General features: G+C 44.3%; 1 long non-coding RNA gene across 1 annotated transcript in view; it reads right to left on the bottom strand.

Moving 5' to 3' along the window:
* Positions 1 to 17,330: 17,330 nt before the first annotated feature.
* The window catches only part of LOC146353003 (uncharacterized), a 54,504-nt gene continuing 45,770 nt past the window's right edge, over positions 17,331 to 26,064 (bottom strand). Inside the window, exon 4 of the long non-coding RNA XR_014787924.1 lies at positions 17,331 to 18,005. This is a non-coding gene — a long non-coding RNA (uncharacterized LOC146353003). The remainder of the gene's footprint in view (positions 18,006 to 26,064) is intronic.

Below are 26,064 nucleotides of genomic sequence, written 5' to 3'. Positions count from 1 at the left end.
CCAGCACACTTACCATGGTGGTGAATCAGTTGTCTGTAGAATACACATTCAGAGCTATACAAACCTTTTCGGAGACAAGTTTTCACATAACTAACATGGGATTCTCTGCCATAAGATGTGGTAATGGCCACTAAGATGACTTTTTAAAAAGATGGAGCAAATTCAATGCCTAATAGCTATGATAGCTGAATGACTACCAGAAGCTGAGGACCAGAACTGAGTACCAGGTGCTGGGAACCAATAGCATGGGAGAACAGTTGCCTCCACAACCTTTTGGTGAACTTCCCAGAGGTATGTGGTTAGCAGCAGTTGACAAAGAGAATTCTGGACTAAATGGAACTTGGTTTGATCCAGCAGACCTGTTCTTAACATTTGTGTACATGTATAAATCTGTGTGAATTCTTGCATACTTGTGTTTTTTAATAAGAGGATATGGACATTCTTTTTTGGCAACAGAATGAGAATAGAGAAGGGGAAGAAGAGGCTGAATTCATGGGTCTGTAGAAGCTGGCACCAGGGTCCACTACAGGGACAGTGAACATGCGTAGTGAAGAGGTTCCAGCCCAGGACATTGAAAGTATGACTTAGTTTTCCTCAGGTATCCATCTGCCTTTCAGATCAATAGAAACATGCCTACTAAGCATAATTTCTTTTAGACTGAACACAGAAGTTTTAGCAAAACTCTTCTCTATCACACACGATTAAAGTGTGTGCTTTCAAAACTATGAAACCTGTGATCTCAGAACTTGATGTAACAGCATGTTGGGCTGGTTCGTACATCATAAGCCATGATGAAAACAAGCCATGGTGGGTTGGTTAATTGCTCGCTATGCCATGCTGCTGCCGACAGATGATCAGGCACTTGCCTGCTTGCCACGATTTGTTTCCTCCTGCCCGCTCCCAGCACGTATCCCAGAGGCCTTTGCAACACAACTCGTGTATACTCCTGCTGTGATGAGATTACCCCCACCACCACGCTTGCGACGCACCTACATTGGCATATATATATGCCATATATATCTGTTGTACAACCCAAAAAATCTGTGGTATTTATATTTGGAGGAGAGAGGAAGGGTTTATCTTACTTTTTAGGATGAGGGGGCTGAAGGGTTTATTTATTTTCTTTAACACTTAAAAAAGCCTCCTTGGCTGTTCCTCACAGCTGGGGACAAGGGATGGTCCTCTTCCTAGCACAGCTATGTGTGTAGGCGTGATTGACTTATCTCTGGGATAAGAGATAGCACAGCCCCAATTTGGGTCCATGGTGATCTGGGAGGGGGCATTTCTTCCCCCGTCCTGTTTTTATGGTAAAATTCACCCCCACCCCACCCCTGCAGATAGGGGTTAAAAGAAGAAAATTGAAACTTTATTTCCTTTTTAACCACCTCCCATGCAAGGGGGAATTTTGGCATGAAAACAGGACGGGGGGAAGCTTAAATGCCCCCTCATCAATCTCCATGGTCCCAAATTGGGGCTACTTGCACTTACCCAGAGGTATGACATAGCTGTGCTAACTTGGCTCACAAGGAGATCAAGCTGGTTGCTGTCAAATGAAGCACTGAGCTGGAGGAGGAGGGGCGTAAGGCACTGCAAAAAGACATTTTTGCTGATCTTGCCAGGCATCTCTGTAGTCCTGTAACAAACCATACAGAACCCACGCTGCAGGTTCACGCATCATGACAGGCCACCCTGAACAACCCAACAAGCCATATATATTATGGTCCCATCTGCACAACTGTTGGGGCCCAAAAACATAATTTAAAATAGGGCTTGGCGAATCAGTGACAGCCCCTCCAAAGTGCCGTTTGCTGAGTGGCTCGCTGCCCAATTGCTGCAACGTATGATGGGTTCGCTCTGCTATGTTTAGATGACACGCCAACCCATCATGGGTAAAACAACCCCTAAAACAAGCCATGGGTTGTAAGGGTAGTTTATCCATCTGCAGTATGAAGTGGCATCCTATCAGTTTGGCAGCATTCGGCTGGATCTGAGCAGAAAGTATAACCCTATACACTTCAGAATTCAATCATCCTGCTGTTTTTATCAGCAGTCAGGTCATCAATAAACACCAGTGACCCGGTTCCATTGGTAGCCATACATGCCCATGCCATAACACTGCCTCCACCATGTTTGACAGATGATGTGGTATGCTTTGGATCATGAGCTGTTCCTTTCCTTCTCCATACTTTTCTCTTCCCATCATTCTGGTACAAGTTAATCTTGGTTTCATCAGTCCAAAGAATCTTATTCCAGAACTGGGCAGGCTTTTTTAGGTGTTTGCTGGCAAAGGCTAATCTGGCCTTTCGGTTCTTGAGCATTACCAGTGGTTTGCACCTTGTTGTGAAGCCTCTGTATTTACATTCATAAAGCTGTCTCTTGACTGTGGATGTTGACAATGACATGCCTACCTCCGCAAGAGCGTTCTTGACCTGGCTAGATGTTGTGAAAGGGTTCCTCTTCACCATGAGCAGAATTCTGCGGTCATCCACTTTAGTTGTCTTCCGTGGTCTTCCAGGCCTTTTGCTGTTGCTGAGCTTGCCAGTTATTTCCTTCTTGTTCAGGATGTTCCAGACTGTTGTATTGGCCACTCCCACTGTTTCTGTGATCTCTCTGATGGGTTTATTTTGTTTCCTCCGCCAAATGATGGCCTCCTTCACTCGCATGGACACTTCTTTGGACCTCATGTTGGGAGTTCCAGTGAGCAGCCACCAAATGCAAATATGACACTCAGAACCACCTCCAGGCCTTTTCTCTGCTTGATTGGTCATGGGGTACCCAGGAAACAGGCCACACCTGGCCATGCAGCTGCTTGTCAGCCATTCGTTCCATTACTTATGAGCCACCAATGATCGGGATGTGTGTGTGCCACTGGCTGTACTTCCTGAATGGTTAGTGCCCCACTTTTGTCAAACCCCTTGAATTACAGCTGAAAGTCCTGACTTCGCTCCCATCTGGGTGTGTTTCCTTTCAACTTCAATGTGGTGGTGTACAGAGGCCAACTGCCAAAACAGTTATCTTTGTTCCAATATTTCTGGCCCTGACTGTATATACAATATATATATATGGCTATTCTGGTGAATACTGGGTTGAGCCATAGGCCGCTGCCCAAGATAAGCCAGGAGTCTAGGGTCAAAGCCAGAACTGGGGAACAAGTCAGGACCGAGGGACCGAGAACAAGCCAGATGGGAAAGCAAGTCAGAAGGCAGGGCCAAAAGATACAAGAACACACCAAAGCTCAGGAAGACTATTTTGCTTAGGGGAGGCTCAGTTGAAACAGAAAGCCCTCTCCTTCTTAAAGCCCTCTCCTTCTTAAAGCCCTCTCCTTCTTAAAGCCCTCTTATTCTTAGCCCCCTCTTATTCTCCTTCCTTTCCAGGTAAGGTAGCCATATAGTCCTCTATTTAAGATGTCCTCTATTGAAGGGCTGCCTGGTCCAAGTCCAGTTTAAAGATTAAAAAACCCTACAAAAGGAGAGAACGGAGGGGCCTTGAAGCTGCCCATCAACAGTTAGCCCCTGCACATGAGACTGAGCAGGCACACAGGTCATACCGTCTTTCCCACTATTCTGTTCCAATTTAAATGATAGTAATTATTCTGTTCCTGTTTGAATTATAGTAATTATTTCTACATGTATCTAGACATATACATCAGCATTTGAAAATTTTATTCAAATGTGTGTCATCTTTCTAGGAGAATGTGTTAGTGGCCACTCTATTTCCAGGAGGATCCAGTGATCAGTCTGAATGGGTGGAGTCAGTCCAGTGCCTCAGGGTACTACACACAAATCTCAAGACTATCAGTTGGAAGCCCAACAGTTCCTGACAGAGAGGCACAAGTGAAAATAACACAATACCCCCAATAGTGTAGAAAGTCAATTGCAATTCCACTCATAGTTTACAGCAGAAGAGCAATTATTGGGGACCACTATGACCCACCTGTCTGGAAGCACCCCGGTTATGCTACTGAATATTCAGAGTGTGTTTTGTGTATTTATATTACTTTGCTGGGATTTGAGGCACCATTTTCTTGCCCCTTCACTTTTGGCTGGGTCTTCTGTCATCCTAGAATTCTGCTATAATGGACAGTTGCTGGTCTCAGCAGCATGACATCACTTTCCTCCTCCTAGCACATTAATCTCAAGTCCAGCTCCTGTTGCTCGCTGGAGCAGGTGGCATGCATGATTGATAATTTATGCACTGAGTTGCTCTTGCTGCACAAAGATAAAAACTGGCAGATGGTGTGTAAGACATAGGCCCCAGGCGCCATATCAGAGGGGCTTCATGTAAGAGAAAGCTGCATGTTTATATTAAGAAAAATATCATGTTTCACTGAGAGCTGGTTGGCTTCACAGTGCAGGAGGTGGCTATTTATTCCATGAATGTATCATGTTATGCTGGAGGTAGGGCTCGGGGTTGCCAATATTGCCTGATGTGTAACTAGAGAGTAAGCAATGAAGGCACTGATTGGGTTAAGAGAAGGCTGTCTCCTAATTATCTAGTTTAATGAGCACAATAGTATATATTAAAACCTTCACTTGTAACAGAGAAGCAGCATTCAATGGAGCAGTTATGGAAAACCTGCAGCCTGAGGGGTTACTCATCCATCCACCAAGCTTCTTCCCTGGCTCCTCTCCCAGGCCCCACCCCTTCACCTGCCTAATGCTGAAAGAGGGGAAAGGGGCTGTCTCAAATCCGCAGCCTTTTCCCCTGCCCTAGCACTGACAGGAGCTCCTCTCTCATCACTGGAACAGGGGAAAGGGCCTGTCTCTAATCAGCGGTAGATCAGAGACAAGCCCTTTCCCCTGCTCATTGCTGAGGAGAGCCTCTCTCAGTGCTGGATAAGGAAAATACCCCCACAGCTGATCTGCATGGAAGGGTGTGTATGCATGTACATATGTGTATACATGTAGTATGTTAATGGGCGAGTGTGTGAGTGAAAATGTAAGGCGGGCACATGCCAGCAGTGGTCCCTCCTACGCTAGTTCACCACTATCATGCAGCCCACTGCTGGCATGCGGCCCCCAACATTCCAAGCCAATTCAGACCTCAGGCCGAAAATGGATCCCCACTCTGCCATAAAGCTACATTGACAGGAGAAGCCACACCTGCCAAAAACTTCTCTCCTAGGAGCCTAGTTTGAATCAGTAATGTCAGTCACAACATCAGTGATTTGTTCATCTCTTCATCCTCCAATGTGATGTACTGATTTGCCAGCAATGTGATAACAACCGGTCTCTATGCAAAAGAATAAAAGGGCACAAGCATGACATCAAAAAGTACAGTCTTCAGAAACATTTCAGTCTCCTAGGACTCTCTGTTACTGACCATAATAAGAACATTTCAGTCTCCTAGGACTCTGTTATTGACCATAAAGTAGACATCCTTGAACAAGGGAACTTAAAAAGGAAACTCCAGCATGAAACTGCTGAATTGACACTTATCAAGAAGTTCAATTCTTTCATCTGTGACCTGAATCAAGATGTTTTTTGTTTGCTTCTTTAAATCCCACTATAGGTGTTTAATTAGTACCAGGATGTTTGTGTCATCAACACGCTTTGTGTGTGGTTGCTGTAATTATTTTATATACATCTAAGCTTAATGCAATCAGTATTTCTTGAATTTCATTTCTCTCTGACCTCACTGTTAACACCCATATGTATAACATGGACTCTAGTCCACAAAAGTTTATGCTATAATAAACGTATTAGTCTTTAAGAGAGCCAGAAGGTATTGTTGTTTTATATTTGAAATGGTCCATTGCTAAAGGCAACCTCATGTGTGAGCCAGAGTGCTCAGAAACAATGCAGGGATTGGCTGTGATCTGAGATCTCTGTCCTTCATGCATATCCATTTTGGTCCTTTCCTAATTTCCGAGTCCACTATTCCATATTTCCAAGTTATGAACAGGTACAGGAACAAGTACTTGTACTATGGTTGTACTTGTACTATGGTTGTACTTGTATTACAAGTACTTGTAATATGGTTGGCTCCACACCTACCTGCAGAGTTCGTTTCAGAAAGTGGCATTAGGGAGTCTTTGTTTGACCTCATGGCATTTGACCTCTGGGGGCCCTGCAAAGACCCATCTTATCCCCTATATCAGGGGTTCACAAGCTGCAGGTGGCCCTCTGTCACTCTCTGTGCAGCTGGGCAAGCTTGCAGGTGCCCCACTCAGTTTTCTCCTCAGCCCTGGGCCACAGGGAAAAGACTGCTATTCTAGCACTGCAACAGTGCCAGAACAGCCATCCTAATGCCTCTCCCTGTGGACCTGAGGTAGGATTGCAGCTTTTCCACTGCTAAGGGCAGCAGGAAAGCAGCAATCTTAATCTGACACGGGGTTTGGGCTTTAGCAACCTTCCTTGGCCAGTGACCACAAAGCTGCCAGAATTGCTGCTTTCCTGCAGCTAATGGCAGCAGGAAAGACCACTGAGGAATGAAGAAGCTTTAGCCTGTACCCTCCCCCACTGACACCAAAGCAGCCCATACTGTTTGCTCATGCACACGTGTGTGTTTTCACTTGCAGCTCAGGGGGTTTAAGTGACTAGGAGTGCCTTTTACCAGCCTTGACTGGTTCTCCAGGTACAGCCATTTCTGGATGGGGGTAGTCTGGTCTCAGTAGTTCATGTTCTGGTAACCTCCTGATTGTAATGCCTTGGATGTGGGGCTGCCCTTGAAGACAACCCAGAAGCTTCAGCTAGTGCAGAATCAGCACGCAGCCAGAACATTAACTGGTGCAGCCAGGTGGAATTACATTACACTGATTCTGAAGCAGGTGCACTGGCTACCTATTCATTTCTGAGCCCAATTCAAGGTGCTGACACTTATCTTAAAAGCACTTAATGGCTTGGGAGGCAAATATCTTCAGGAGTGCCTCTCTCTAAACCAGCCTGTCCATGACAAGCTCACCAGGGGAGGCTCTTTTCCAAGTACTTTGGGAACATTTTGTGTCAACAACATAGGGATCCTTTGCAGTTGTGGCACTCTGAGTATGGAATACCCTCCCACAGAGAGGCAACTGGTTCCAACACTGCAATTGTTTCAGCACCAGCTCAAAATTGTTTAAAAGGGGTTTAGCTAACTGAGCTTTTTGTTCATGGAAAGAACTAGAGACAGCAGTAACCAAATGAGATCAAATTACTATTTCATGAGCCTGGAATGCATGGATCTAAGACACTGTATTTCCTGTAACAGAAATTCTAATTGGTAACAAACAGCAACTTTAACAGCTCATACATGTTTGAATTCTTGCTCCCCTGTTGTTCACATGTAATTACAACCCATCATTTTTAAGCAGATGGGTTGTTAGGGATTCTTCTGCTATTATTCAGCAACCCATGGTTGGCTCCTGTTGAGTGCAAAGTCTGAACCCAGACCGCTGGGTAGTTCTAACCAATCTAGCAGTTAACCCAACAACAAATCATAGGTTAACTGCTGGGTTGTTTCAGCCCTTAAAAAACCAGTGGTGTAGGTTTGGACACCTCACTCAGCAAGAGCCAATTGGGGTTTCAAGGAAGGGACAGGTGGATTATAATTCACCTTATAATTGTTATACTGATTTGTTTTTACATGATTGTAAGCTGTCTTGGGGACATATTGGGGCTGAAAGGCAGAGTAAAAATGTCTTCATAAAATTAAAATAGTACTAAAGTTTAAATATAGATGAAGTGAATAAACATATAATTATATTGGTTAATAATCAATAACCTAGCCATAAGTTGACAGAGGACTTGAGTGCTCGTCTAATGCACCTTCACTTCTAATGGTTACTTCTAGCACTTTTATGTTCTGCTGTTGTCTTCTTTCACTTTTGACAAATCTTGAAATTCCTCTGTTTCAAACTACTTGACAAACTTCCTCCAGATGTTTTGGCCTACAACTCCCACAATCCCTAACTATTCATCATACTGGCTAGGGCTGATGGGAGTTGTAGGCCAAAACATGTGGAGGACTCCCAAGTTGCCCACCACTGCTCCAAAGCTTTATGAGGCCACCAGTGGGAAAAATAAAGATACCTGTATTTTTTTCCACCAAGGAGCTCATAGAAACTTGGGGTGGACACTTTTAGATTGGGGAAAAGAGACAGGAAAAGGTTAATCCTCCTCCCACAGCAGTGCTGCTCTGATTAAAATTGTGCTCCCCTGCAGCTGCTTTTAAGTGGAAAGAAACTGGGAGACCTGATAATGCATCTCCCATGTCACATCTGCCTCTGAAATCATGCCCTCATGTCATAGGAAAAGGTGCAGTCACTTCAAATTTTGCAAATTCATCAACATGAGATTCGCAAAACTGCCTGCCTCCAAGGCAAGTCATCACCCAGATTCTGCAGCAACTATAGAAACCTTTACTCTAGAAGTGAATGTTTGCATAACCAAGTGGGAAAAATACTAAATTGGGCCTACATGATGCCTAATGTATGTGTAGCCATATTGTATGCTTACTCAAAAGATGCAGATTTGTGTGTGAGAGCAGCAGCTGGATTCACCACAAGATTAGTCTGAATATTGAAGAGAAACAGGTTGCTGGCAAATTACTTGAAAAGCTGTTTTATCTGGTGAACTAGATTGACCAGTCTTGTGAGAACTGCTTGTAAGAAAGACTGTCATGAGCTTTCCCCATTTCACAATGAATAGCTAGCCTGGAGTCACACTGGGTCAGAAAATGGGAAGAGGTCACTAGAGCCCTGTGGCTGCCTGAATGGCTGGCAGGGCAGGGCCCTTTATAAAGGTTTACCAATGTAATCATAGCAAAATTATCCACACACTGAATATAAACTCTGGAGCCATGGGTGTGTGTACAGAAATCTCACCAGGAAGAGGCTGCGCCTTTGTTTAAACACACGCTTCAGCTGTGTGAAGATCCAGTGTTCAGCAAACTCCACCAGTCAACTGTTCCCTGAGGGCCTTCCTAGGTTATTGTTAGCAGCTCAAAAACTGAGCTGCCTTTAATCAGTCACGGGGCATGGGGGGAGGGGATTTTTCATCCCTGAAGAATTACAGTTGCACATTTCCTACAGGTGATCCAGAAGTCTTTACTTAAGGAGGCGTTTCTGCTGCAGCAAGTGATACTAGGCTTCCCCAGCACTCAGATCCCAGGCTTTCACTGCTGGCAAAGTGCCCACCGCTAGAGCTTCCATTGCCACTGTGTTGCCCTGCTTCCAGGCAGAGGGCCCCTGCTACTACCAGTCAAAAAGGGCTGAGCTATTCTCTCCTTATCAGATTTTGTTTGGTAAGAAAAAAGACAGAAGTAGTAGTGGAAAAACACAGGAGGGTTACAAATGGAAGAGAAGACATTGTTTGGACCTCCTCCGGTAAAATTCCCTGAATAAGGCAGGGTGCTTGTATAATAAATGCCTGTGTCTGGAAGCACAATTGTTGCCAGCACCATTGATACTGATAACTGACACAACCTTTCCCCTACCAGACTGTGAAGTTTTAATGTGACTTACTACTGGGTAGTGGTATGCTCTTCAGTGGCTCTTTTCTAGCAGATGGTGTAAAAGCTAAACTGGAACAGGCTGGAAAGGCCCCCTTATTTAAGAAAAATCATACTGAAAACAATGGCATGTGTTAGAGACACTTCAGAACAATATTTTGCGGCTGAAACCCCTGCAATTTTATATTATTAACCCTGTAATGCCCAGAACTCATTTGGAACAGAACAGAATGGACCGGAACACCAACTTCCATGTGAGCCCAGTCAACCAAATTCACCAGGCCCACATAACTGGGTGGGAGTGATGTAATAAGCCCCCAAACCTCCACAGAAACCATGTTCTGATACCTGTTCTGGGTAAAAGCCCATATTCTGGACACCAGCCTGGGCCATTTTCCAGAATACAGATTATTTATTGCCTGGAACAGGTGCCAAAACATGGTTTCTGTGGAAGTTTTGTGGCTTATTGCATTAGTCCCATCTGTGACCGGTGAATTTGCTTGGTTTAGTTCACTTGGAAGTTGGCCTTCTGGGCAGTTTTTCCAGAATATGTACTATTGCCCAGAACAGGTATGTGGTTGCTGTGAAGGTTTTGTGGCTTACTGCATCAGTGCCATGCAGTCATGTGCGAGTGGTGAATTTAGTTGGCTTGGCTCACTTGGAAGTTAGCATTCCTTGCAATTCCAAATGGGTTCTAGGCATTATGGGAATAATAATACTTGCAAGGGTTTCAGTCCTAAAATATTGTCCTCAAATGACTGTAATTCATGCCATCGTTTTTGACTTCTTTTTTTTAATAAAGGGACTGTTCTGACCTGTTTGTTCTGTTGCAGCTTTTACACTGTCCCTTCTGGGAAAAAATCAGCAGAGAACACCCATAAAGTTATCTTTCTCTCTTCCCTGGAAATGATATCAAGGATGCAATCCTATACACACTTACCTGGAAGTAAATCCCATTGAATTAAGTGGGTCTTACTTCTGAGTAGACATATCTAGGATTGCACTGCAAAACAGATTTCCCCTCAGAAAAGCATTTATTATCAGCAATACTGAACAGTAAGCTCAGAAAAGCCCTTATTAGCTAAACAGGGTTGGTAGAAGGTTGATCAGGTTCTTCCAGTAGATCAACAAGATTTCATATCCCAACTGTTTAACAGTAGGAACAGTTAACCCCCCTCCTTCCCCCAACACAAAGTTAGGCTGCTGAAACAAAAAAGAAAGCTTTCAGGTGAAACAAGAGGAGCGGATTTATATGTGAAGAAACTAAAAATGCAGTTTTGGTATGGAAAACAACTTCCTAGGTGAGCATGTGCAATTCACTTATTGTTTATAACCTAGGTCATTACAAAGTAAACAGAAAAAATAGCCAGTGTTGTTACAGAACATAAACAAAATTAAACTAGTAAAAAAAAAAAAAAGATTAGTAAATCCAAGACTGCCAGGTTCAACCAAACTATACAATTTTGTAATACCCTTTTCCAATCACAATTTTTATAAATGGCTGCTGCTAACTAAACCAATGATAAAACACCCAAAGATAAAATCTGAATTATTGACAAGCTTCTCCAGTACAGTCTTTTACATTTGCCTTATATAGGCTCTCTTCACACCTTGGATTTTTAGCAGGATCGTTCTTCTTTAATCACTGGTTTTCACAGGCGCTTTAAATGACGCCCCTGCTTGACTGCTGCTGTCTCACAACTGCCCCTCCCTCTTCCCGTGTTATCTGAGAACGGGGAAAAACCTGGAATTTTCTGTGCTTGCGATTGAAATCACCATTTCCCCCCTGTGTATGGGTATCTCTGCACCAGCCTAAAATCCTGCATTTAAAACAGGGCTTTCTGCTTCCATTTTAAATGCAGGATCATGACGACTCCCTTTTTCACGGACTCCCCCCCCCCTTCTCCCTATATCTGAGTCTTCCATATCTTTCATTGATCTTGCTCCTCTTCTTGCAGCTCTTCCTCTTTTCATGGAGGGAACTGTGGAACACAACAGGCTAATTTGATAGCTCATTATCTGCAATCTATTTAAAATCAGAACAAAGGGCATTTAGTCCAGGAGATGCCCTGGAGGCTCACGGTGTCATGTAAAGAGCCCACAAACTTCCATGACAGAGCCATCTCAGTAGCAGGATAAGAGCTCTGTGTGAAGAAGCCCTATTTCCCCTTTAGCGCTTTGTCCCACTTTGGGTGGGCTTGTGCTAGGGGGTGTTGCTGGGCGGTGTTGATAACACTGTCATGACAACAGAGCAGGAGAGGGGCAGGTCACTCACCACGCTTCCAGTGATCGTTTCTGCATCTCTCCCATCCCACTAGGGTGCTTGAACTAACCATCCCAAATGCTTCTCTGAAATCCCCCTTGAATGCAGCAATGCTTACTTCTGAGTAAACTCATTGGCTGTAAGGCTTTTCTTTCCTGGGAGTAAGTGCCATTGAAAACTGTGTGGCTTGCTTCTAAGTAGGCATGCACAGAAGTGCATTGTAAGTCTACTTAGAGTAGCAGTCGTAAGGTCTCCCATCCCCTTCAATGCATTTACTTTGAACCTCCCCCTCCCATTGACTTAGAATCATAGAATCATAGAAGAGTAGGGTTGGAAGGTGCCTACAAGTCCATCAAGTCCAACCCCCTGCTCAATGCACGAATCCAAGTCAGAGCATCCATGACAGATGGCTGTCCAGCCTCATCTTGAATGCCTCCAGTGTGGGAGAGCCCACCACCTCCCTAGGTCATTGGTTCCATTGTCATATTGCTCTAACAGTCAAGACGTTTTTCCTGATGTGTTATCAGTGCTATCATATCTCCCCTCAGTCTTATCTTCTCAAGGCTAAACATCCCCAGTTGCTTCAGTCTCTCCTCATAGGGCTTTGTTTCCACTCCCCTGATCATCTTTGTTGCCCTCCTCTGAACTCTCCAGTTTGTCTGCATCCTTCTTAAAATGTGGTGCCCAGAACTGGACACAGTACTCCAGATGTGTACTGGATGAGACCACTCCTGAAAAAGCCTAACCTGGACCCAGAGGATGTTAACAATTATAGGCCAGTGGCCAACATCCCCTTCCTGGGCAAGGTGCTTGAGCGGGCGGTTGTAGGACAGCTCCAGGCACTGTTGAATGAAACAGATTATCTAGATCCATTTCAATCGGTCTTCAGGCCTGGTTTTGGAACAGAAACTGCCTTGGTCGCCCTGTGGGATGACCTCTGCCAGGAGAGGGCCAGGGGGAGTGCGACCCTGTTGATTCCCCTGGACCTCTCAGCGGCTTTCGATACCATCGACCATGGTATCCTTCTGGATAGGTTGTCTGGGTTAGGAGTTGGAGGCACTGCACTACAGTGGTTCCGCTCCTACTTGGAGGGCCAATTCCAGAAGGTGGTACTGGGGGATTACTGCTCTGTGCCATGGCAATTGTGCCATGGGGTTCCACAGGGCTCTCTTTTATCTCCCATGCTGTTTAACATCTACATGAAACCGCTGGGGGAGGTTATCCGGAGGTGTGGGCTGAGGTGCCATCAATATGCGGATGACACCCAGCTCTACCTCTCTTTCTCATCAAAACCAGGTGAGGCAGTGGCTGTTCTGAATCAGGGCCTGGGCACGGTAATGGACTGGATGAGGGCCAATAAACTGAAACTCAATCCAGACAAGACGGAGGTACTGTTAGTGGGTGGTTTGTCTGCCCGGCTAGGTTATATTCAACCTGTTCTGGAGGGGTTGCACTCCCCCTAAAGGATCAGGTTCGTAGTTTGGGGATGCTCTTGGATCCAGAACTGTCACTTGAGGCACAGGTGAACTCAGTGGCACAGAGTACTTTTTATCAGCTTCGGCTGGTATACCAACTACGCCCTTATCTGGACAGAGATAGCCTAGCTACAGTTATCCATGCTCTGATAACTTCTCGTCTGGATTACTGCAATGCGTTATACGTGGGGCTGCATTTGAAAACGGTCCGGAAACTTCAGCTGGTCCAAAATAGGGCAGCAAGATTGTTAACAGGGACTGGCCTGCGAGCTCATATTATGCCAGTACTTTTCCAGCTACACTGGCTGCCAGTCCATTTCCGGGCCCGATTCAAAGTGCTAGTGTTAACATTCAAAGCCCTTAACGGCTTGGGGCCAGGTTACCTGAAGGATCGCCTCCTCCCATATGTGCCTGCCCGGACCTTAAGATCATCGTCAGCAGCCCTTCTCCGTGAGCCCCTGCCAAAGGAAGTGAGGCAGGTGGCTACTAGGAGGAGGGCTTTTTCTGCTGTGGCACCCCGGCTCTGGAATGAGCTCCCTAGTGAGGTTCGCCTGGCACCTACATTGTATTCCTTTCGGCGCCAGGTGAAGACCTTTTTATTTTCCCAGGCATTTTAGCATTTTAGCTTTCTAAATTTTTAGCTTTGCTGTTTTAAATCTGTATTTTAAACTCCTGCACTGCTGCTAGATTTTATTGTGGTTGTATTGTTATATTGTGGTTTTAATGTTCTATATATTTTAAATTGTTTTATTGTGTATTGTTTGGTTTTAATTTTTGTGAACCGCCCAGAGAGCTTCGGCTATTGGGCGGTATAGAAATTAAATGAAATAAATAAAATAAGATGAGGCCTAACCAGTGCTGAGTAGAGGGGAACTAGTACTTCCCAGGATTTGGAAGCAATGCTTCTAATCATTTAGCTCCATTTTTTAACAAGTCTACAAGAAGCTTTCCCCTAAAACTATTTATTTTTCTCTAACTGTCTGAAGACAACTGAACAGATACCGGGGGAAGGTCCTCAACCTCCTTTGATCCACAAGATCATACGTCTTAGCTTATCAAGAACTATCAAGGACGGCATTAACTGAAACCTGGCAAGAATGAGTTCCTTCCTCTGACTAAAACTTATCTATTTTAAATATATTTAAATATATTTAAGTAGATTATGCCAAAGGGATGTCTTTGCAGACTTGAGAGATGCAAAAATGTCCTCCAAAAATACGTAAATGGTGCATATTTTAAACTCCTCCTTAGCTGGAACATAGGCAAGCAGGTGCTCAGAGGCAGCCTTGTTCCTCATTTCCAAGGCTGCTGTCTGAAACTTGCTTACTGGGGGCTTACTTCCAAATAAACATGCATAGGACTGTGCTACAAGTGTATGCCATGCCCCTCCTATCCACTAGTTTGGCTGTGGTAATTGGACCATGGGGCCTAGTGAAAAACAAATTAGATCCCTCAAGCCTGAAGTTTGCTTGCCCCTGTGCTAAGACATTACATATGCCAGTGTGGTACAGTGGTTAGCGTGCTGGACTGGAGTTTATGAGACCCGGGTTCTAGTCACCACTCGGCCACGAAGCTCATGGGGTGACTTTGGGCCAGTCACTGACTCTCAGCCTAACCTACCTCACATGGTTGTTGTGAGGATAAAATGGAGAGAAGACCATGTATGCCATCTTGGGTTCCTTGGAGGAAAAGTAGAACATAAATGTAACAAATAAATCAAATAAATATGCGGGGGTAAAAATTGTTAAGCATCTCCTCCAGTTCAGGGTACTCTTTAAGAACCTGTAAGAACGAAGTGCTTAGTCTAGATCAGAAATACAGATAGTTCTTGGCTTTACGATGGAAACAGAATATTTCCTGGCTGGTGTTAATGAAGTGTAATGCTTAACATATCTCTAATTTTGTGGCTGCTTATTCAGCTAAATTGCAAGCAATATTTTTTAAAATGCTAATGTGATAGATTTATCTTGATTGAGAAGCACTGTTATATTAAATTTACTGTTTTTATACTAACATTCCTCAATTTTAAAAGTAAATGTTCTGAATTGATTGAAAAACAGGTTTTGCAATGACCTATGGTTTCTACAATTTGATTCTATTAAAATGTTTGTTTCCGTACCTAGACCACACTAGGGACTACCCGGGCACTGCTTCCAAGGGCAACCAGGGCAGGACTGTCAAGGCATGGGGATGGGCCAGCAGAAGCATCTGAAGTGGAATCTGGTTATCTATTTATCCATTTAGTTTTGCAGACTGCCTCATCCTAAAGGCTCAGGATGTGTAATAAAAAAAGAGACTAAGTTTGAAGTAGGGGCTGGGTTTTGCTTTAGGCATGTGAAAAGATGTGTTTGGTTTTTAAATTTTTTGTTTTTACAATATTTTTGAGATACTGCGGTTTTACATTGTATTGTATTGGGTTGTATCCAATTCTGTCCATCTCCCAGCAGAAGAGAAACTATTGGTAAAATGGTCTTTCTCTCCCTCCTCCAGCACCTCAGCTCCCCACCCCTGCTCCTTAGGGCAATACGACAATGGAACCAATTACCCAGGGAGGTGGTGGGCTCTCCCACACTGGAGGCGTTCCAGAGGAGGCTGGACAGCCAATCTGTCAGGGATGCTCTGATGTGGATTCCTGCATTGAGCAGGGGGTTGGACTCGATGGCCTTGTAGGCCCCTTCCAACCCTACTATTCTATGATTCTATGTGGGGAGCTGCAGTGGGGAGGAGAGCAAGGGACAGTCCTGTTGAGCAAACAGAAGTCTGTTTGTGTGACATTGGATTTAACCCAAATCAATTGCATATTTTAAAAATAACGGGTCGAATGTACATTTAACTGAATAAATGTACTGTCACATAGAGTTATAAATATGTTGCGTTTTCTTATTAGATATAATCCTCTGTTAGCTTTGTGTCTCAAGTGGCCAAACTACCTCCATTAATATGTGGGAAGGTGACAAATAGCTACTGTCTGCTCCTCAGTGGAAGATGAGTGGTCTCGTTTTGACCTTTGCTTCTGATAACCCAAGGCACTAACAAAACATCCACATAAATATTGCCTACTAGGAGAAACGTGAACTTGTACTTTCTTGGATCATATCATACCTTTGGGATGAATGGGTCAGCTACGTTTCCTGTAAGAATAAAGACAAGACTAATGCTTTGGAGTTAGGGAAAGCTATGTGCTTACCATGAGGCACCACCCTGCTCCATAAAACACAGGGGCTTTGGAATTTCTGAGGTGACACTCTTCTGCTGCTTCTTATAAACCTTCAGGAACCAAATAAGATTTAAACACCAGCCTATATCATGGCAAGTAATTAACTTAGAAATGTCATTTTGCTTTTTATGTATTCATACATTTGTTACATTTATATCCCGCCTTTTCTTACAAGGAGCCCAAGGCATCATACACGATCTTCCTCCTCTCCATTTTATCCTCAGAACAACCTTTTGAGGTTGGTTAGGCTGAGAGTTGGTGACTGGCCCCAAACCACCCAGTGAGCTTCATGGCTAAGTAGGGACTTGAATCCTGGTCTTCCCAGTTCCAGTGCAATACTACAAGATACTGGCTCTCAATTTTAATTACTTTTGACTGTTGTAGTGTTAGATAATAAACCTAATTTCTTGGTTACTAATATATCTGTTTCAAATCTGAGGAGATTCCAAAAGATTTATCTCACATTCATACCTTTATCTTTTTGGCCAAGTTACTAAGAAAAAGAACAATAACCATTTGGAGAGTTGAGTTTGGAAGATGGCAGTGTTCTAATTCAATAATCCTAGGTAGTCCTCTAAACTGAAGCAAGTATTCCCCATTGGTATCACCAGAGGCGTTGTTAAGATGGCCCACCTGGGCATGGGCCCTGGATCTTTTTTGAGCTGTGCCCTGGATCTTTTGAGCTGTCCCAATTGCCATTTTTTACATGTTCCCATTGACTTGCATTGGAAAACAAAAACAGCCATAACTTTTTTAGTTTGTATGATAAATTCATGAAATTTGGAGGCTTGGTAGCCCCCATCGAGCTTTGTTCTTCCACATAAGTGTATGGAACTGGGAAACCTGGCAGCCCCCATGGAGCTGATGGAACCTGCCACATTTCAGGCAGTTATGTCCAGTGACTTTTGTGCTAGTCACAGGTACAGTTTGCTATTTTCTTTTTTTTAAATCTATATTTATTTTATTTTTTATAAGTGAAATAAACAATGCCAACAACATAGTCAAAATCTACAGTTTCCAACATTACAGTATTTGGGGGAAAAAAAAGGAGGAAAGCAAAAGAAGGAGAGAGAGAAAGAAAGAAAGAAAGAAAGAAAGAAAGAAAGAAAGAAAGAAAGAAAGAAAGAAAGATTATATCTAAGCTTCAATGAAAGCAAACCAAATATCCAAATATAAGTCCAATTGCAAATTATACCTATACAGCACTCTTCCAAACATTGCAGGTACTATTAAATCTTCAATCTGCTGAACCTCGGTCTTATATCAAATAAACGGGAGCAAACAATCCATTTCCATTAACCATATATTACCATTCCATTGACACATATTAAAAAAAAAGAAAAAAAGGTAAAGGTGTCCCCAACCAGTCGTGTCCGACTCTAGGTGGTGCTCATCTCCATTTCTACTCCAAAAAGCCAGCGCTGTCCAAAGACGCTTCCGTGGTCATGTGGCCGGCATGACTGAACACCGAGGTGCACGGAACGCTGTTACCTTTCCCGCCGAAGCGGTACCTATTTATCTACTTGCAATTTCTTGCTTTCGAACTGCTAGGTTGGCAGGAGCTGGGACTGAAGACGGGAGCTCACTCTGTCACGTGGCACTCGGGTCTCGAACTGCTGTCCTGCCGAAGTTTAACCAACAAGAAATAATAATAATCATAATCCCATAATAATTATAGTAATACTAATATTAGTAAAGTTTGCTATTTTCAAGAAAATGTGTCAAAGCAAAAAGCTATATTTTATTTGTGCTTCCACACATGTGCATGGAATTTGGGGACTTGGCAGCCCCTATAGAGATGATTGAGCCTGCCAAAGTTCAGACAGTTAGGTGTAGTGGCTTTTGTGCTAGCCACAGGTAAAATTTGCTTTTTCCAAGAAAATCTGTCAAAGTAAAGAGCTATAATTTTTTTGTGCTTCCACGTAAGTTCATGGCATTTAGGGATCTAGCAGGCCCTGTGGAGCTGACTGAACCTACCAAATTTCAGACAGTTAGGTCCAGTGGCTTCTGCGCAAGCCATGTGTAAAGTTTCCTTTTCTCAAAGTCTAAAACAAAAAGTAAAAACTGTCAAGTCACCCAGGAAATTAGAGGTCCTCATCAGAAGGTGTTTAAGGTGACCATTAGGAGGTCACTATCCCTAATCTCTGGTGTAGGGTTTTTTTGAGGTGCAAAAAAGCTCTCTCCCCCTACTTTTCTTTTCTGCTCCTACATGCCCACTGTTGGCAGCTTGCCTGCAATGAAATTTGGAAGAGGGAGAAGGAAGGGAAGAAAAAGTTCCATGTGAAATACCGGTATTTCACACAGCATCTTATTTTACTGCCCCAAACTGGAACCTCTGGATTCTGCAGAAGTTTAGTAGCTTCAGTACAGCAAAGGATCCAATCAGCCTCCACAAACGTCTTTCTCCCTCTCCGCTTTAACTTCTCCTAAATAGCTGTAGGACACAAATAATCCCAAAGGGAGAGTTAGGACTATGTGGCGTCATGATCGAGAAACTGCTGGGGCTTTTAAATAGGTTCTACAGTTTTAAAAAAGCTAGAAAAAGCCCTCAGCCACCTCACCTCTTAAAGTTCATTTAAGTACGTGCAATCCTTGCAAACCCTGCACAGCCTCCTAAATTCCTCTGAAGTACTACCTCTCTGAAAGGAGCCACTTGGCTTAGGGAACTCTCTCTACCCCCCAACCCCACACACATTTCCAATCACCATTCTTCTTTTCTTCTTCCCTTCCCTCCCCTATCCTGTTCTTTCTTCCTTTCTCTTCTTTATTCCACCCAAAGCATATCTTAGGGATTCTTAAAGAGAATACTCTTCGGTGGGCAAGAGAAGTTCTGAACTGTATTTGACTTTATATGAACAGACAAGAGGGTTGGTTTTTCTCCTTATCCTCACTCAAGTCTTTGAGAAGAGTGGGTTCACATGGTCGCAGAGAAACAAATCTGGGGCTGCTTTGTTTGTCAGTTGCCATTATCCAGCAAGAGGAAGGACTGTAGCTCAGTGGCAGAAGGTCCAAGGTTCAATCCCCAGCATCTCCAGATAGGGCTACGAAAGAATCCTGCCTGAAACTTTGGAGAGCTGCTGCTGCCAGTCAGTGTCAACAATTCTGCGCTAGATGGGCCCCGGGTCTGACTCAGTATAAGGCAGCAGCTTCCTATGTTCCTATGAACAGAAAGCTTTAATTAAAAAAATAGGAGTTTGGGGTTTTTTTAAGTGGAGGGGAGATAAATATTGCTAATTTATGCAATGCTATATATGCCTATTGAGAAGTCCCATTATGTTTAATGAGGCTTACCCTCAGGAAAGTGTGCATAGGATTCCAGCACAAGTTACTTCTGCAGTGAGGTTTGCACCTTGATGTTCTGCATGTTTACCCAGAAATAAGTCCTGACTTGTGAGCATGGTACTGCAAGCTTAATACAGGGCCTACCCAATTCTGACTAATGAATTGACTACCCTTTCAGCTCAGTTCTCTGCATGTTTTGTCATTTGTGGGTTTGGGGGGGGGGGTTGCATGAACTCTAGCTTCATTGGTGAGGGAAAGGCACTTAGTACATGCTCAGAGTTTCTCCATAACTTAGCCCTAGTTTTGAAAACAGACTCATTGGCTGAATTCTGGTGAAGTCTTGGCACAAATGAAGTTATGGGGAGGAAGATACAATGAGAGCTTGTGCATAACCAGGAGGAGGTACAGAGGAGTTGCACAAAACAAGACATCTGTTTTATGAAGAGTTGCTGGAGGATGGTAGGATAAGGAGCGATAGCTGCAAGGAGGGGAACAGAATTGGTAGGGGGAGAATGTAAGTGCTCAGTGGTGAAATAAAAATATTCTGCACATGCTCAGAGGCACTCTCTATTTAAGAACATAAGAAAAGCCATGCTGCATCAGACCAAGATCTATCTAGACCAGCATTCTGTTCACACAGTGGCCAACCAGATGCCCATAGGAAACCCACAAGCAGGACATGAGTGCAATAGCACCTTCCCACCCATGTTCCCCTGCTGCTAACATTGGTGAAATGTAAATACATTCTAGTAATTCTAAATTAGAATGCTTGTATATCCTTCAGAAACTTTGCAGGTTTCTTGCCTGCAGGTCACCTCTTATGATCTGTGCATTTTCATACAAATTTACCCAAAAACTATTGCAGAAGGAGTGCATGGAAGGGAAAGCAAATCACTCCCTCCCCTAAATTGGAGAACTCCCCTTCCACATGAACTGCTGCACCTATCCTTCTGTAACTTTGCTGGTTTCTTACTTAGGGACAACTGTAGGCTGTCTGTAATTTTCAGAACAGTGGTCCACAAAGAACATAGGGAGATAAGTATGTCCTCTTTTGGAGACCTCAAAATGTCAAGCCAATCTTACACAAAAACCCTTGTGGCTCCCCCACAAGGTACTGTGAACCCTGCAGATAAGCCCAGAGAGAACAGGGAAGCCTGAGCAGGTGGAAGATGAAAAAGTGCTGGTGCAATGTCCCTGTGAGCTCTAGCTCCATTACACCACTGCTTGTCAGCAGCCATTAAGGCACAGCTGTAAGACTTAATGGCACCTGAGCTTTCCTAACAATTTAGCACCCCTACTACCAGCATGAGGTTCAGTCCACATAATGGAATTTGCAGAACCTTAGAAGCTGGTAGGATGAGCACTGAGTAACATTAACAATGGAAAGTATTTGAACGTTTGAGGCCAAGAACCTGTTTTCAAAGCCAAAACTAATCCCCAGAACTAGGGTGCATCTTTTGATTTATTTATTTTTTACAAAACCTGGAAGCCAGCGTGGAAGGAGAGACACCCAATTGTGCCAGTGAGCAGAGGAATCCTATTCCCTCTGGTGCATTCTGATTTCCTTCCTGTGCAGATGCTCATAAGCGCTCTCACTATCACTACTTCATATCATCCACTTTGCTGAGTCACAGCATTGAAAAGAGCTTCTGTTCCTGCACCCCGGCCCAATCAAATCATGGAAGGAAGTAGGGGGCTAAGGGAATAAGAAGACAAGGTACCCAGCCCTAGGTCCTTACTCTCCAATATCTGATAGATGGAAACAGGAACACTCTTGCAGAGTTGCAACATCTCTTTCGTATCCAAGGACCACAGCCTGAGCCCATCCAGCCTATTATAGTGGAAGGTTCATCACTGCTTCTGTGCATTATATTCCCTTACTGTGCAATAGTCTATCCTGCACTTACTGAAAAGCAAAAGAGAGTGTCCGTTCTTTTGGCTAGAAAAGCATCCTTTCCTATGATACCTTATACACTTGAGCGCAGCTCACCAGCTGTACCATGTGAAAGGCCAGGCTGTGCCCTATACAATGACATGTATGTGCACTGACATGCATGTGAACTAGAGACAAAATGCATCTGCTTCCTACTCAAAGGCAGAACTCTTAGACATTCAGAGAAGGATGCTGAAACCTGAAGAACGACAACTCTAACAACTCATATTAACATGGTGTTGAAAAGGCACCCCCACAGTGTCACTAAATAGCAAGACAGGGACAGGAAATCCTGGTAAATAGGGACAGGAGTATATGCACGTCTTATACATAGTGCTGCCCCCATGGAAAGAGGAGGAACATGCTTCCTGCTGTCTCTGACCAATTTTTAAGTTGCTGAGTACCTAATTTCTGTACCCTTGACTGGAACATATGAAGTAGAAATAAACTGCCCCTGGACACCAGCAATGCTCTTCTCTCGCTCTCATTCCATCTGGCTGCAGCAGAAGGAGAGATGGGAAGTAAGGCTGAAACACCAGCTCCGTCAGGCTCCCCCTCTTCCTCTCCCTGAGCAGTTTCCATTCAAGCTGGTCATTATAAGAATTATGTTATTATAAATATTATAAAGTTTGAAGCTTAGACCTCTAAGTTTAACTTTAAGAACTTGTGCCTGACTTTGCTTGTTTTCCTCTCCCCTCTTCATCCCTTTTTACATTTTGTGTCATTTCTTTTAAGTTGTAAACCTGTGGGCAGGGGCTGTCTTATTTGTTACTGAGCCATTCTGGGAGCCTTTTCAGCTGAAGAGTAGAGTACAAATGCTTTAATTAAATAACAGTAAAAAGAAGCAGCACATTCAATTTCCAGTCTGGCCAGTCCCTGTGCAAAGGAAGAGAGTATCCCAGGGGTTGTCCTCACGGAGTATTTGCAGCAGGTTTGCTACATTTGGAGGTCATTTGGGGCACATGATGTAATGGCCATCCCACAGCCACCCCGAAGTTTATGCCAGAAAAACTGGTTTTTCTGAGACTATTTTTGGTCCGATGCTTTTCCTTAATTTGGCTTCTCTGCGCTTCTGTTGCAGTGTGCACCAACCCTCCATGTTTACTCTGGCATGATAGCCCTGTCCAGAGGTGTGTCTTTCACTTGGCCGTGACCACACTGACCCTGGTTAAGGGGTGTTTCCCCAATGTTTCCTCTCCCTGTATTTTTCCCTGATGTTTCTGCCATTTTGCCCCTGGCTGTTCAGGAGTTCTGAGCTATCTCGTGGTATTTACTTCATCTTGCCTACCACTAAGCTCTGGTGCAAAGTAAAGGTGTGCTCAGCCCGGCAGCCTCTAACTATTTTAAAAGCCTCTAAAATCAATAAGGCATAAAAGCGCAATGTTGAAATTAACGCTACATCGTGAACCCGAAGTAAGCGCTCCTCCACCCCCTGGGGGGAGTGAAGTTCTTTACAAATGGGGTATGGGGTGGGTGGACATAAGAGGGAAAAGTGGGGAGACCAATGAATGAGGCTTGTTTCCACCTACTGTCCAGGCTCCCTGCTGCTACTATATTATGAATGGAAAGCAACTAATTTTCCCTGTGTGTGCAGATTTCCCTGAAGAAACTAAAATCCCCAGTCTTCCAGTGCAGCATCTGAAGGCTCCTGAGAGCTCCCACCCCACCCCAATTTCGCCACATCCCAGCAATCTGCTGCAGAGTTATTGCTCCCGCCCCACTTTTCCCATGTGTGCACTTTTGCCTATTGCTTCCAACCCCGCCCCTTCCCCTGCTTGCAATGAGAACCTCCCATAACATTACTGCGATAAAGCGGAAAAGGGATTTTACATAACAACAGAGAAACTACAGAACATCAAAGAAGCACAACATTCACAATAACAATTTAAGGGAGCATTGGAGAAGTGAAAGAGAGCTTTAGGGAGAGTTACTAAAGTTCGCTTTCACTGCAAGGCAGCGAGATGTATTTCTTACTTCTGAGTAAAGATGCACAGAGGAGGAAATGTTAAAGACTGAAAGCAAGCTACCTAAAGTGACTGAGTGCCCCCACTACTGTGGTAGTGTGATGGGGTCGCTGCTGCACTCCCGGGGATTTTCTCAATGGGAATGGGAAAAACTACTTCCACTGGGGAAACAAGAAGGAATGGGGCATCCCAGGACACTGCCAGGTCAAAGAGGCACACCCACACTTAATGTAGGGGGAGGGACATGGCCAGCCCCTTCATTCTTTATTAGAGATGCATTATAGCTAATATAGGGCATTGCAGTAAGCACATTTGGAGGAGAAATCTTTACTGTGCCACTAAGCAGAGACAGGACAAAGCCCCCCAGGAAAGCACTACTCCACCTGATGGTTCCAGCACCCTAAGTAAAATGAAATCAATGGGTTTGCACATTTAGTCCCATCACTATTGTGCTATTGTGGTTTTAGAGGGAAAATAAGTTTTAAAAATTGGGGGGGGGGTTGGACATAGGATGGGGAGGGAGGGGGCACCAACACACACACTGGCCAGAGAAAGCAGAAGGGGTGGAACAAGGTGAGAGTGGGAGAGAGGGAATAGGCTCTCAAAATGATGATGGGGATGAGACCCCACCCAGTAGCCACCCAAACAATTTGCAGTAATTCACAGTAAATTGTGTGTGACCTGCTGAGAGCCCCAGGCTAGCTTTGGGATAATCTGGGTTTTCAAGCCCCACGTGTTCCCAGACGGAGCAGATTTGACTTCAGTGAAAAGCACAACAAAGTGGAGAGCGAACTAAACCCGTTGCCATGAAGATCCCCCACAGAGTCTCACCTGTGCCACAAAGATGACAGTACTAATAGTGGGCCCCTAAACCAAGCCTGGGCTTTGTCAAGTGCTCACTGTTGTCAAATGGACATGGTGGCTAGAGTGTTGGACCTGAATTCAGCTGATTAGGCTCTCAACCTAATCTACCTCACAGGGTTGTTGTGAGGATAAAACTGTGAGGAGGAGAAGCACATAAACCACTTTGAGCCCCTCAGAAAAAAGATGGTATATGAATAAGCAGTAAATATCTAATGCTAGTCCTGCTGGCTTGGCTTGCACAGGTGCAAGCTACAGTGCAATATACTGACCATCTTGGCAAGACCACAGCATCAGGCTAGGAGTCTTTGAATTCCTTAAAAATAAGCTTTTTCTCACAGGATAGTGTATGTCACTGTTCCAGAAGTGGCTAATGTCAAAATTTAGACAGTATGATCTGTCATAATGTTGACATTGCTACCACTGATGCAGTGTAACTTCTCCTGGGCATCCTGAGATGCCACCCCAAAATGTAACATGGCCATTTAGGAGGAACTGGCTGAACTGCTAACAGTCTTTCTCAATAGAAGCTGCTACAGTAAAACAAATTCCCACCTGGCAGCTTGCTAAGTAATAGATATTTGTGGGGCCAATGGGTTTTTCATTAGCTAAACAGCAAATATCTCTGTTGCAACAATAAAACTCACTTAGCAGTATGCATATAATCAGTGACTACAGGACAACAGAAAAGCAAATATTTTGTGAAATTTCCATAGGATCATAGAGTTGGAAGGGACCTTGGAGATCAATTATTCCAACACCCTGCTCAGCAATGGATCTGGAACGCAAGGTACAACTACGGCATCCCTGACCGATGGCCATCCAGCCTATGCTTAAAAACCTCCAGTGAAGGAGAACCCACTACCTCCTGAGCCACTGTAAAACAGCTCCTACTGTTGGAATCCACATTAGTGTAATACCTTGATTAGACCAACTCAAAGGTCACAAAATACTATGCAAGCTTTCAAGTTCTTTAGAATTCTACATCAGGCAAGACGGTAAACGAAGCAAAAAGTGGGGAGGGAAGCAGGCAAAAGTGGCTGATGTTAAGTAGGGATGGCGGAGAATTTCTCCCCGAAACTTCGGGGGGCCGAGCGCCAATGTGTTCGGCCCCCTGAACAAGTTTCGGGGAGAAATCCTCCGCACCCCGCACCCCCCCCCCAGGACGGGCCTTACCTTCGCCGAATGTCCCTCCCGGCGGCGGGTCCGGCTGGCGGTTCGGCAGCTGTTCGTGCGGGGCGGGAGCGGCAGCCGGTCTTTCGACCGGCTGCCGCCACCGCCATTCCAACAAAAGAAAAAAAAAAAAACGCCCCCGTGATAGGCTACGTGACGATTAACGTAGCCTATCACGGCTAGATTTGCAAAGTCAGCCGTGATAGGCTATGTCAATCGTCACATAGCCTATCACGGGTGACTTTAAAAAACAAACAAAAAAAGCACGTACGGATAATGGCGGCCCCCATAGGGAGCCGCCATTCCCGTTCCTTATTTGGTCGCTGTAGTCTACGTAAAGATTTATGTAGACTACAGCGACCAAATAAGGAACGCGAATGGCGGCTCCCTATGGGGGCCGCCATTAGCGTACGCGGTTTTTTTTTTTTAAAGTCACCTGTGATAGGCTACGTGACGATTAACGTAGC

This window comes from Heloderma suspectum, chromosome 2 (genome assembly GCF_057233095.1).
Source record: "Heloderma suspectum isolate Gila_16-S chromosome 2, 16-S_ref, whole genome shotgun sequence".
Taxonomy (NCBI): domain Eukaryota; kingdom Metazoa; phylum Chordata; class Lepidosauria; order Squamata; family Helodermatidae; genus Heloderma; species Heloderma suspectum.
The sequence above is the reverse complement of the archived record's forward strand: the minus strand, read 5'-3'. Positions and strand labels throughout refer to the sequence as shown.